The sequence below is a fragment of the Tamandua tetradactyla genome, chromosome 4 (genome assembly GCF_023851605.1).
Source record: "Tamandua tetradactyla isolate mTamTet1 chromosome 4, mTamTet1.pri, whole genome shotgun sequence".
NCBI lineage: Eukaryota > Metazoa > Chordata > Mammalia > Pilosa > Myrmecophagidae > Tamandua > Tamandua tetradactyla.
Genome location: NC_135330.1, coordinates 102,794,466 through 102,808,944, shown reverse-complemented (window position 1 = coordinate 102,808,944; position 14,479 = coordinate 102,794,466).

Sequence of the window (14,479 nt, the reverse complement as noted above, 5' to 3'; positions counted from 1 at the left end):
TGTGAAGCTGATGATTCCGGTGGAGGGTCTGGACGAACTCCACAGGAGAGGCCACCACCAAAGCAGGAGAAGAACCCGTCTCTTCTGAATCCTCCTTACAAGGCTTCCAGTAATTAGATTAAGCATCACTCATTAAAGAAGACACTCCTCTTGGCTGATTACAAATGGAGTCAGCTCTGGATGTAGCTGACATGATCATGACTTAATTCTATGAAATGTTCTCACAGCAAAAGACAGGTGAGCACTTGCCCAGCCAGACAAACAGGGACCACCACTTGGCCAAATTGACACATGAACCTGACCATGACAGTCCACCCTTTGTCAACTTGGCAGTTATACTCATCACCTTAAACCATACCTAATTTCTAAATAGAAAACAATGACACATTTTTTCCCTCACCTAACAATACTGAACTGTCCTGCATATATCAGGAAACACATTAAATCTCTCCAGAATAGGGTGCAAGTCCTTAGGTAATATTAATTCTTAAACTTGATAGTCTACAACTTAAATAGTATAACAGGAACAAACAGCATCACAGTCCTCGTTTCTGTAACTGAACATGTGGTTGTAGTTCATATTTATCACTACCTTCTTCCACTACCCATTCCATGTTCCCTTTACCCTCAGCAAGCACTTCAGCTGGCCGTGGTTCTTTGCCTGGTGGGGTGACCCAACCCTTCATTCCTGAAGTTTCACATCCACTGGTAGTCCTGCCGGGGTTGGGTTGTTGCAGTTTTCCATTGATTTTAATCACAGGGCATGGTAGTACTAAAAGATGCCTTAGGGGATCCCTTATATTCCAGGAAAACTCTTCTTTCCTTCCATTTATGTAGTTGCAGTCCTATTTTCCCCTGATAGTCAGGGTCGTCACCCCAGCCAGTAATGCAATCGCCTTCTTGGCTTGTTGATCTAGGGGCATGAGTAGCCCAAAATGACCAGTTGTCAGTCTTAGATTCCAGTTCAATTGAATCATTGTTGTTTCTCCTGTTGGAAGTACTCCCCTTTTTGGAACTAAAACCTGTAGACCAGAAGAGCTCAGGGTATCAGGGACAAGAAGCAAAAATTTTCCTAGTGGATCACTAGGGTAATAGTGAGTGGTGCCACACCCATTTCCACCCCGTGGTTCCTGGACCCATGGATCGTGGCTATGGGACAAAGAGCACCATATAGTGGATGCTGGTTCAGAGCATACACAGCTTCCTGGAGAACCCTAGCCCTTCAAGGTATTGCCACCTAGTTGGCACCATAATTGAGTTTTCAAAAGGCCATTCCACCCTTCTAGCAATCCAGCTGCTTCTGGGTGATGGGGAACATGGTAAGCCCAGAGAATTCCATGAGCATGTGCCCATTCCTACACTTCATTTGCTGTGAAGTGTGTTCCCTGATCAGAAGCAATGCTGTGTGGAATACCATTACGATGGATAAGGCATTCTGTAAGCCCATGGACAGCAGTTTTGGCAAAAGCATTGCGTGCAGGGAAAGCAAACCCATATCCAGAGTATGTGTCTATTCCAGTTAGAACAAATCACTGCCCCTTCCATGAAGGGAGTGGTCCAATGTAATCAACCTGCCACCATGTAGCCAGCTGGTCACTTTGGGGAATGGTGCCATATTGGGGGTTGGGTGTGGGTCTTTGCTGCTGGAAGAAGCCACTCAGCAGTGGCTGTAGCCACGTCAGCCTTGTGAGCAAAAGTCCATGTTGCTGAGCCCATGCATAACTTCCATCCCTACCACCATGACTACTTTGTTCATGAACCCAATGGGCAATGACAGGAGTTCCTGGGGAAAGAGGCTGACTGGTATCCACAGAATGGGTCATCTTATCCATTGATTATTAAGTCCTTCCTCTGCTGAAGTCACCCTCTGGTACGCATTCACATGGGACACAAATATGTTCATGGTTTTAGCCCACTCAGAAAGGTCTATCCACATACCTCTTTCCCAGACCTCTTTGTCACCAATTTTCCAATTATGGTCTTTCCAAGTCCCTGACCATCCAGCCAAACCATTAGCAACAGCCCATGAGTCAGTATACAAACGCACCTCTGGCCAGTTCGTCTTCCAAGCAAAATGAACAGCCAGGTGCACTGCTCAACGTTCTGCCCACTGGGAGGATTTTCCCTCATCACTGTCCTTCAGGGACATCCTGAATGGGCTGCAGTGTGGCAGCTGTCCACTTTTGGGTTGTACTTGCATATTGTGCAGAACCATCTGTAAACCAGGCCCAAGTTTTCTCTTTCTCAGTCAATTCACTGTAAGGAACTCCCCAGGAGGCCATAGATCTGGACTGGGAAAGAAAAGGTAGTGTGGCAGGAGTGGAGACATTGGGCATTTGGGCCACTTCTTCATGTAATTTACTTGTGCCTTCAGGACCTGCTCTGGCCCTATCTTATATATACCATTTCCATTTTATGATGGAGTGCTGCTGTGCACACCCAACTTTTTGGCTTGGTAAGTCAGATAACACCCAGCTCATGATAGGCAACTCAGGTCTCATGGTGACTTGGTGTCCCAAGATTAAGCATTCAGTCTCTACTAAGGCCCAGTAGCAGGCCAAGAGCTATTTCTCAAAAGGAGAGTAGTTATCTGCAGCAGATGGTAAGGCTTTGCTTCAAAATCCCAAGGGTCTACATTGTGATTCTCCTATAGGGACCTGCCAAATGCTCCAAACAGCATCTGGGTATATCAACTCTCCAGCCCTATATCATAATCTTGTCCATAGCGACCTTGATTCTCTTATAGGGGCCTGTCAAGGGCTCCAAACAGCATCTCCATCTGCCACTGACACTTCCAGCACCATTGGATCTGCTGGATCATATGGTCCACGTGGGAGAGCAGCTTGTACAGCAGCATGGACCTGTTGCAGAGCCTCCTCTTGTTCAGATCCCCACTCAAAATTTACAGGTTTTCTGGTCACTTGATAAATGGGCTGGAGTAGCACACCCAAATGAAGAATATGCTGTTGCCAAAATCCAAAGAGACCAACTAGGTGTTGTACCTTGTTTTTGGTTGTAGGAAGGGCCAGATGCAGTAACTTATCCTTCACCCTACAACACTGGGCATCTAGAAATTTCACCGAGGTGGAAGGCCCCTGTATTTTTGTTGGATTTATCTTCCATCTTCTAACACACCAATGCCTTACTAGTAAGTCTAAAGTAGTTGCTACTTCTTGCTCACTAGGTCCAATCAACATGATATCATCAATATAATGGACCAGTGTGATGTCTTGTGGGAGGGAGAAACGATATACTATACATAACCATGGGAATGTAGAGTCCAAAATCTGTAGGGCAGGCTGTGAAGCTGATGATTCCGATGGAGGGTCTGGACAAACTCCACAGGAGAGTCTCGCCCGCCAAAGCAGGAAGAGAAGCTGTCTCTTCTGAATCCTTCTTAAAAGGCTTCCAGTGATTAGATTAAGCATCATTCATTAAAGAAGACACTCCCCTTGGCTGATTACAAGTGGAATCAGCTGTGGATGTAGAGCCAACGTGATCATGACTTAATTCTGTGAAATGTCCTCATGGCAAAAGATAGGCTAGCACTTGCCCAAGCAAACAAACAGGTACCACCACTCGGCCAAGTTGACACATGAACCTGACATTTGACAACTTCCATAAATTTTTATTTTAGAAGTTTATTAGTAACGTACCAGTGTTGTTAGTTTGGTTTTGCTTTTTCTGGTTTCTAAATGTTATGGGGGTGGGGACACAACTTTGGACAACTGATCATTGAGAAGGGTGGCACATCTACTCAAAGGGGGAAAGAGTAGACTCTTCAATAAATGGCACTGGAAGAACTGGATATCCAACTTCAAAAGAATGAAGGTCAACCACTACTTCACACCAGATACAAAAATTAAAAATGAATCAATGTTTTAAATATAAGAATTAAAACTATAAAAACCCCAGAAAAAAAGAAAAACATAGAGAAATAACTTCAGAGTCTTGTGGTAGGCAGTGGTTTCTTAGACTTTACACACAACACAAGCAATAAAAGAAAAAATAAATAAATAGGTTTCCACCAAAATTTAAAGTTTTTTTCATCAAAGGGCTTTATCAAGAAAGTTAAAAATGTAAGAAAATATTTGGAAACAAAATATCTGATAAGGGTTTAATATCCAGAATAAGGAATTCCTATAATTCAACAAAAGACAACCCAATTAAAAATGGGGGGAGGGCAGTGGCTCAGTGGCAGAATTCTCACCTGCCATACCAGAGACACAGATTCAATTCCCCGAGCCTGCCCATGCAAAAAAAAAAAAGTGGGGGGGGGGAGTGGAATGAAGTAAATCATTAACCACCAGAGAAATACAAATCAAAATCACAAGGACATACCCTCTCACTCCCAATAGAATGGCTATTTTTTTAGTGAAAAATGGTAAGTGTTGATGAAGATGTGAAGAAACAGGAATGCTCATGAATGTTTGGTGGAAATGTAGAATGGAGCAGTCTCTCCAGAAAATACTTTGGCAATTCCTCAGAAAGTATAGGACAGAATTACCATATGTCCTGGCAATCCCACTTCTAGGGATATATCCCAAAAAACTGAGAACAGGGACTCCAACAGGTATTTACACATCAATGTCCATAGTGGCTGTTTTGGTTTGTTTGTGAATCCTGCTAGAATGTAGTATACCAGAAATGGATTGGCTTTTATAAAGGTATTTATTAAGTTACAGGTTACAATACTAATGCCATAAAAATGTGCAAATTAAGCCATCAACAAAGAATACCTTCACTCAAGAAAAACTGATCCTGTCTGGGGTTTCTCTGTCATATGGGTAGGCACATGATGACATCTGCTGGCCCTTTGCTCGTGGGTTTCAGTACTCTCAGCTCCTGATTCCTGTGGTCTCCTCTCTGAACTTCTGTCTCTCTCTAAGCATCGTTTCTTTGTGCCAGCTGTCCAAGCATCTCCAACCATCTTTATCTAGGCATCTGTTTTTTTTTGTTGTCAGCTCTGCTCTTTCTCTCTCAGTGAGCTCTTTTAAGGACTCCAGTAAACTAGTTGAGACCCATCTTGAATGGGCAGGATCACATCTCCATCTTATCGAAAGGTCCCACAAACAACTGGGTGGGTCAGATCTCCATGGAAGCAAACTAATCAAAAGGTCCCACATAAAAAAATAGGTCTGGCTCTACAAGATCGGATTAGGATTAAAGGAACATGGCTTTTCTTGGGTACATAATAGATTCAAACCAGCACAGTAGCATTATTCACAGTTGCTAAAAGATGGAAGCAACTCAATGTCCAAAAGATAAACAAAATATGGTATAGACATACAACAGGTTATTTTTCAACATAAAAACAAACGGAGGGAGGACATTATCAACCTGGTGACAAAACAGCTCCTGAAAACCTCTATCCAGGGATTCAGTGAAAGAAAAGGAAAATTCTCACCTGTTCAGAACTCTGGAGGAAGGTATAGACTGGAGAAGGATCCCACAAATGCTAAATCAAAGAAAAAAATATCAGGTAAAAAACTTCCATGTCAGACCAGCCAATCCTCTCCCCTCCCCCTGGCTCTATCTCATATACCTGGGGAAATGCACAGAGGCAGCAGCTAAGATCCCTCTACTTCCCACCTGGGACACAGACTATAATGTCTCTCACAGCAGTGAGACATCCCCACCAATATCCAGATCCAGAGACCCAAGCACACAGAGACATATGGGAGGATTTAGCTGCTGGGAGGGGAGAATACAAAAAGGTAGCTAGGAGTATTTTCCAAAATGGAGGAATTGGGAGGGAACCATAAAACCTTTCCTAAAAGCAGCAGAAACCCCAGGCAGAAATACCCAAATCAACTGTCTGGGGACCCACGGAACAGGGGAGGACATTTAAAGGCCCAGGTCAGTGTGGGATAAAGAGTTTGAGAAAATATGGACAGACTGTGTTTCCAGCCCTGGGTCCTGGTGTCCAACCCCACCCTTGAGGGAAATTGCAGCCAGAGGCCTGAACCTTGCGTGGGGAATGGCTTCAGCCAGGGGCAGCTAGGGGAACCCTCCACTACAAGTAAAGTGGGGGACACAGGCCCACATTGAGTCAGATTTTGACTGGAAAAGTGAAGGCACAGGAACCGACCATTTCAGTCCTGCCTGGTCAGACACTGTCTGGGCACCTGAAGATAAACAGCTTCTGAGGACAATGTAGTCACCAAACATCACCATCTACTGGGCAGGCCAAAAAGTGCAAGGGAATGACAGGGTCTTTTAGAACCTCTCCAGATCTTATCCCATTGGAGCTGGTTTACACCTTTGGTAAGGGAATCTGGCCCTGTTATGAGAAACATAGAATACCCAAATGTCAAATTAATGCTCTAAAACAAACCCAGATCTTGCTGGCTGGTGAAAAGCCGAGCACTCTTGGGCTGGCTGTTGTCTGGGGAAGGTGAATCTCTCAGTCCCATAGCCCAAGGCCTTTCTACACAGGAGCCTGGGAATCGCCAGACACATTTGCCCACAGGCAAGGTCTTACCAACGTTTACAGTGTCCACCCTTAACCCCAGAGACAGCAGATTCCAAAGCACATGGTCATCTGAGACCTTGTCTGGGTTGTTGCCTGGTTCGGTCCTGGCCCAGCAGGCTGTGGCAGTCAGGGAGAGGTGGGGATGTGGGGAAGAGGTGGCCCAATAGTGTCATCTTCTGGGAAGGTAGGGAAAGAGCAGTCTGGCAAACCGCTCCTCTGCTGAGCCCCTAATGAACTTCAGAAAAGTGTTGCTTCTTCTGTGTGAGGTACAGCCCTGGTTTGGCAGGGAATTATTAGAACATATGGTCAAGCCAAATGGCTGAAAAGCTGAAGGAAACACAGAATTTGGAACAACTAATCAAATATGTTCAAACAAATTGATTAGCTAAAGATAAAAAGTATATCAAGAACACTCGAAGAGAATAAAGAATTTGAAATAATAAATAGATCAAATTTAAATTATGCTAGAGACACAAGAGCAGATTTGAAGAGGTTGAAGAAAGAATAAGTGAACTAAAAGAAATGGCAACTGAATTTGAATGCATAAAAAAACAAATGGTGAAAAGATGGAGAAATTTGAACTAGATCTCAGGGTATTGATGGACAAAGCAAAGTTCATGTCAATCATGGTGTCACAGTAGGACAAGAAAAGAGTAAAGGCCTAAGAAAATTATCTAAGGGAATAATTGGGGAAAACTTCCCCACCATTATAAAATACATAAATACTGAAATCAAAGAAGCCAAATGAGAGGCAAGGCAACATGGTGGCACAGTGAGGTGTGGAATTTAGTTTATCCTCCAGAACAACTAGTAAATAGCCAGGAACGATACAGAACAACTGATGGGGGAACATCAGTGACTAGAAAGACAGTGTATCCCAGTCTAGAATGGATGGAACAGCTGAGCTCCCACACAGAACTGTAAGTCCTATTCGCCATGGAGGCCAGTGCCCCTCCACCACGGGCACAGCAGGCTGGTTCCCGAGGGGAAAGGAAACAGGCTTTACAATTAGCAAGGGCTTAACTCAACCAAGCTCCAATTGTGGGATTAATTAATAAATTCTGACTACTGAAAACAAGTCCCCAGCAAATATAAACCTGGCATAAGCACTAAAAGAACTAGGGGTTTTTCCCCTGGCAGAGAGTGGGCAGGACTTACAGGAAAGGAAAAACAGAGGCTTCTTGAGTTGGACAGCATAAAATAGTGGAAAAGGCTGGGCCCCAAGAAAAGGGGGTACATAGAGCATGGAGACACAAATAGCCAGGTACCAACTCAAGCTCTTGATTGACAACCCTGAGGACTGGAGGTCTCACTCTGAAAAAGCTTTTTTGTTTGTTTGTTTATATCTTAACAGCTCATTAGATAGAACTGGAAGCACTTCAAACTCCAGCATTGGCCCAGGCAAGGGCAGAATGAAAGCTTGTCTGGGAGACAAAGTAACAAATAAGGTGAAATGTGTTAATTCCCTAAAGGGTGTTTCTTTCCCAAGAAAAAAGGGGAGAGGCCCAGCTCAAGTGGAATCCCTCCCTTCAAGGAATTCAGGCCCTGGGACTGGGAAAAAAAAAAGCAGTGAAAGACATCTTACGACATCACTTCAGTCTCAGTCACACCCCTAGGAGGGAGCGGATGCTGAAAGTAAATGCAGCACATCACTTTAAGCTATTGGGAAGCTGTGGGCAAACAGGTGCCACATGCTTGGCAGGATAAGAAAAGCACAGAGTATAGAGGCTTCATAGGAAAGTCTGACAACCTGCTGGGAATCACCCTCAGGGAAAATGGATACTGGCTACTCTCTTCTCCTGTCCCTTGGGTCTGTCTTGTCTGGGAAAATCTGACTGGGCATATAATATGTGAGGAGGCCTTCCTTAAAAAAAGTATCCATATAGGCAGGGCAAGAAACAAGAAAACAAGAACTGAACAGGGCTGATCTGTTAAATAGAACCTATGCTAGAGGTCTAGAATAAGTTGAACTGAATGTCAAAGAACAAATAGAGAACAAATCTATCCAGCGAGAAAATCTTACACAAAAGAGTGGGGAAAAAATCTCCAGAATAAATTAATCAAGGAAATCAAATGTGAAGATGTCAGCAAAAAAATAACAAGTCAACTAGGAAAATCAAAGATCCAGTCAAAGGAACAAATCAACCCTTCATCTGAGTTACAGGAGTTGAAAGAACTAATTCAGAATGTTCAAACAGACATGCAAATTCTCATAAAAATTTTTTCAGGGAGAATGTAAAGAAGAAATTGGATGAACAAAAAGAAGAACTTGAAAGTTTGAAAAAACAAATCACAAAACTTGTGGGGATGAAAGGCACAATAGAAGAGATGAAAAAAATGGAACTCTACAACAATAGATTTGAAAAGGAAGAAAAAGGATTGCTGAACTAGAAGACTGGATATCTGAAATCCAAACACAAAAGAAAATATAAGGAAAAAAATAAAAAAATATGAGCAGGGACTCAGGGAATTGCAAGACAATATGAAGCGCATGAATATACGTGTTGTGGGTGTCCCAGAAGGAGAAGAGAAGGGAAAAGGAGGAGAAAAACTAATGGAGGAAATTATCACTGAAAATTTCCCAACTCTTACGAAAGACTTAAAATTACAGATTCAAAAAGTGCAGTGTACCCCAAAAAGAATAGATCCAAATAGACGTACTCCAAGACATTTACTAATCAGAATGTCAGAGGTCAAAGAGGGAGAATCTTGAAAGCAGCAAGAGAAAAGCAATCCATCACATACAAGGGAAACCCAATAAGACTATGTGTAGATTTCTCAGAAGAAACCATGGAGGTGAGAAGACAGTGGAATGATATATTTAAATTACTAAAAAAGAAAAACTGCCAACCAAGAATTCTATATCCAGCAAAATTGTCCTTTAAAAATGAGGGAGAAATTAAAACATTTTCAGACAAAAAAATCACTGAGAGAATTTGTGACCAAGAGACCAGCTCTGCAAGAAATACTAAAGGGAGCACTAGAGACAGATATGAAAAGACAGAAGAGAGAGGTGTGGAGAAGAGTGTAGAAACGAAGACTATGAGTAAGGGTAAAAAGAAGGAAAATTAGACATGACATATAACATCTAAAAGGCAAAATGGTAGAAGAAGGTTAATGGATTAAACTCCCCAATCAAAAGACATAGACTGGCAGAATGTATTTAAAAACAAGACCCATCTATATGCTGTCTCTACTCAAAGGACATAAGGGCAAGGACACAAATGGACATTTGCACACCAATGTTTATAGCGGCATTATTCACAATTACCAACAGATGGAAACAGCCAAAATGTCCATCAACACACAAGTGGATAAACAAACTGTCGTATATACATACGATGGAATATTATGCAGCTTTTAAGACAGAATAAAGTTATGAAGTATGTAACAACATGAATGGACCTTAAGGACATTATGCTGAGTGAGATTAGCCAAAAATAAAAGGACAAATACTGTAAGGTCTCACTGGTGTGAACTGACATTAGTGAATAAACTTGGACTATTTTGTTGGCAGCAGAGACCATCAGGAGATAGGATAGGGTAAGATATCGGGGAATTGGAGCTGAAGGGATACAGATTGTGCAACAGGACTGAATATAAAAACTCAGAAATGGACATCACAATACTACCTAACTGTAATACAATTATGTTAAAACACTGAATGAAGCTGAATGTGAGAATGATAGAGGGAGGAGGGCTGAGGGCATAAATGAAATCACAAAGAAAGTTAGACGATAAAGATTGAGGTGGTATAATCTAGGAATGCCTAGAGTGTATAATGATAGTGACTAAATGTACAAATTTAAAAATGTTTTTGCATGAGGAAGAACAAAGGAATGTCATTTACTGCAGGGTGCTGAAAATAGATGGTAATTAATAGCTTAAAATTTCAACTTATGTGTGAGACTAAAGCAAAAAATGTTTATTTGGTACAAAGTTTATATTTTGACTAATGCATTTCCTAATATAACTTATGTAAATAGCTTGGTTGAACAACATAAGTACATGGAATGTTGGTTAGGACATAAGATTTTGTTGGTTTGTCCAGAGTGATGCCCCAATGAATCCCAGAGTGATTTGATCAGTGGGTGGAAAAGTATTTGCAAAGTCCCCTTTGGGGAATGGTGAAAACGGGGGAAAATTCAACCTTCTCAAGTTGAATTCTTGATATTCTCACAAGCAGTGTGGACAGCCAAAGCTATAGGCTGAACCCCTGGTCTTGGGGTTTGTTCATATGAAACTTAACCTCACAAAGGATAGATCAAGCCTACTTAAAATTAGGCCTAAGAATCACCCCCAAGAGAACCTCTTTTGTTCTTCAAATGTGGCCTCTCTCTCCAGCCAATACAACAAGCAAACTCACCACCCACCCCTGTCTATGTGGGGCATGACTCCAGGGGTGTGGACCTTCCTGGCAACATGGGACCGAAATCCTGGAATGAGCTGAGGCTCAGAATCAAGGGATTGAGAAAAACCTAGAATGAGCTGAGACTAAGCATCAAGGAGTTGAAAAAACCTTCTCAACCAAAAGAGGGAAGAGTGAAATAAGACAAAGTGTCAATGGCAGAGAGATTCCAAAACAGAGTCAAGAGATTATCCTGGAGGTTACTCTTACGCATTAAGTAGATATCACCTTGTTATTTGAGATATAGTGGAGAGGCTGGAGGGAACTGCCTGAAAATGTACAGCTGTGTTCCAGTCGCCATGTTTCTTGATGATGATTGAATAATGATATAGCTTTCACAATGTGACTGATTGTGAAAACCTTGTGTCTGATGCTCCTTTTATCTACCATGTCAACAGATAAGTAGAACATATGGAATAAAAATAAGGAATAGGGGCAACAAATGTTAAAGTAAATTTAGTTGGAAATGCTAGTGATAAATGAAAGTGAGGGGTAAGGGGTATGGTATGTATAATCTTTTTTTTCTGTTATCGTTTTATTTCTTTTTCGGTTGTCTTTCTATTTCTTTTTCTGAATTGATGCAAATGTTCTAAGAAATGATCATGATGATGAATATGCAACTATGTGATGATATTGTGAATTACTGATTATATATGTAGAACGGAATGATCATATGTTAAGAATTTTTGAGTTTCTTTCTTGCAATATTTTTTAAAATTTTAAAAATTAAAAAAAAACAAAACATAGACTGACAGAATGCCTGGATGCAACCTAGACTATATTAAGCAGATAATCAAAAATATTGGCAAAGTCCCTTGAGGGATGGTAGAAAAAATATGGAACTATTAAAGTTTATCACTAAGGAAACCTCTGATACTGAGTCAAACATTAGGGATACCTAAATCAATAGGCCAAGCCTTGATCTTGTGGCTTACTCTTCTGAAGCTGATGTATGTAGCAGAGAAGCTTAGCCTACCTATAGGTATACCTACGAGTTACTTCTGGAGGACCTCTTTTGTTGCTCAGATGTGGCCTCACTCTCTTTAAGCCCAACTCTGCAAGTGAATTAAGTGTGCTCCCCACTATGTGGGACAGGACATCCACGGTGAAATTCTCCCTGGCAGTGTGGGAGATGACTCCCAGGGATGAGTCCTGCCCTGGCACTGAGGAATCAACAATTCCACCTTGAACAAAAGGGGGAAAGGAAGTATGACAAATAAGCTATCAGTGGCTGAGAGAGTTCAAATAGAGTGGAGAGACTACTTTGGAGGCCACTCTAATGCAAGCTTCCATTAGACATTGTTATCTATTATAACTTGTCAAACACCAACCAGGACCATTCCAGCCAATCCTAAAGAACACCCAGGGCATTATATAAGAATATACAAAGATTCCATGCAATAGGGTAACTTTCCAGAAACCTACAACTTCCAGGTGTGTCCCTGGACCACATAAGTCCTGAAACTGAGAGGGCCCAGCCTCTCCAGAACATCAGATAGTTCCCTCTCCTTACCCCATATTATTGGCAGCCCCTTCCAACATGAAAAACTTAGCACCAGCATAGCCCAAATACCCCTAAAGAGTGGGATAAAAAGATCAAAGGTGATGGTGGAATTATATAGAGAAGATAGGGTTTAACAAATGCATATGATTGCTGAATCATTATATTGATATTTCTTTTAGTCTCCAGAATTTTCAAGCAGCTAGAAGTAAAAACATGAAATTATGGATTTGTAACCCATACCAAACTCTGAAATCTCTTCTACAACTAATTGGTGTGCTGTGCTTTGAAATTTATTGCTTTTTTGTATTAGTTATTTTTTACAAAAAAGAGAAAAAGTCAACTGTGATGACCAAAAAAATGTTTATTCCTTCTAGCTTCCAATTGTCTTGAGCAGCTAGAAGGAGAAATCTGAGATGATGAAATATAGCCCATGACAAACTCTGGGATCTCTCCTGTAACTACTTGTTGAAGGGTACCTTGAAAACTTGCTTTTTTTTTTCTTTCTTCATATATGTATATTATACAATTTAAAAAATTAAACTAAAACGGCTCCATCACCCTCCTTTCAACTTCCCCCAGAAAGCAGTGATAATTCCCAGGACAGTCAGTCTAGTACAAATAATGCAGGTATGGTTTTTTTATTTGTGTGTGTGTGTGTGTGTGTTTAATTATAGTAAGTAAATGTATTTTTCAGGCTTAAATCAACAACCACCTAGTTTCTTCTTAGAAACTCAGTTATTCATTTTAATAGAATTAGCAATTTAAAACCACAAATTAGCTTATCCAAAGCTATAGAATTTAAAATGTTAATGATCAGGTCCTGAGTTACATGGAACCAATTAGTAGATTGAGGAGTGTTTTCATATTTGTGTTTTAATTCTCCCATTAGCCAATAAGAATTTTAACATATGTGTGTATGGGGACAGGGATATCACACATCTTGTTTCAACCTTGAAAATCCAGATGCAGTGGAGATGTAGTTTAGATCTGATACATTTAGAACTATACTGATAATAGGTTGTTATAAATAAGGAAAATATTAGAAGATTAAAATGAATAAAAACCCTTTGTAGTTGGTTCAGAACTAATCAACTGGTAAACATTTAAAACATTCTCAAACTGTCTTAAATTGATTTAATAGGCATGAAAAGTGCTAGGTAAGTATCTATTCACTCTGAACAGTGTCAATTTGATTTCTCTCTTAAGGTACTAGGACCAGTAATGATCAGAAGTCCTTGAAGAATTCATAGTCTCTACCTTGAGAGACAAAGGAAATAGGTTAGCTCTGCTGTAATTAAGTCATTACCTGGTGAGGGCTTTGTGAAATACATTGACTGTTGAGTGAACAAAAATATGTGAAAGTCTCTGCAGTACAGGTTTTCTTAACCAACTCTAGTTTATCAATTTACTTGCTAAATAAAGCTTTCTGTCCTGTTAGGATTGTAGAAGAAATGCCATCATGATGAATTATAATAATCTTAAATATAGATTCTCAATCTTATGTTAGGGTATAACTGCCATTTTGCTTTATTTGGCTTAAAAACAGTTTTCCTAGATTGAAATCATTCTTATTTTCAAAAATAGAATTACACAGGCGTATCCCCTGAGCACTCCTCCCTCTGTACCACCCCTCCCCCCCCCCCATAACACACACCCACAAATCCCTTTTGGGGAACTGATTTACAGCATTGTTGCTAGTCCCCTGAGATTGGTTTGGGCAGAACCACTTCACAATTTCTTACGAAGATGAGAGGTAATGACCAGTACCTGAGCCCCTGTCCTGCTACAGTTTACCTAGTAGCTTTTAGGCTTATCTCGATAGCATATTGATTCTAATCTGCAATTGAAAATCTATGGCTAAATGTACATTTGGTGGTAGTACACCTTTTCAGGCTTTAAAATGTGAAATCCTTAGGCCCCCTTTCAAAAACTTGATGCTGATACCAAGTAACATTGGAAAATTAGAGGTCATTTAGTTGATATACCCAAAGTTGGAATTTGAGTCTTCATGTACCATGTGAATTTGCAAGCATTTCAGTAAGGGTTAGGATAGAGAAATATCTTCCTTTTTTCTTAAGATTAGAAAGAAAAT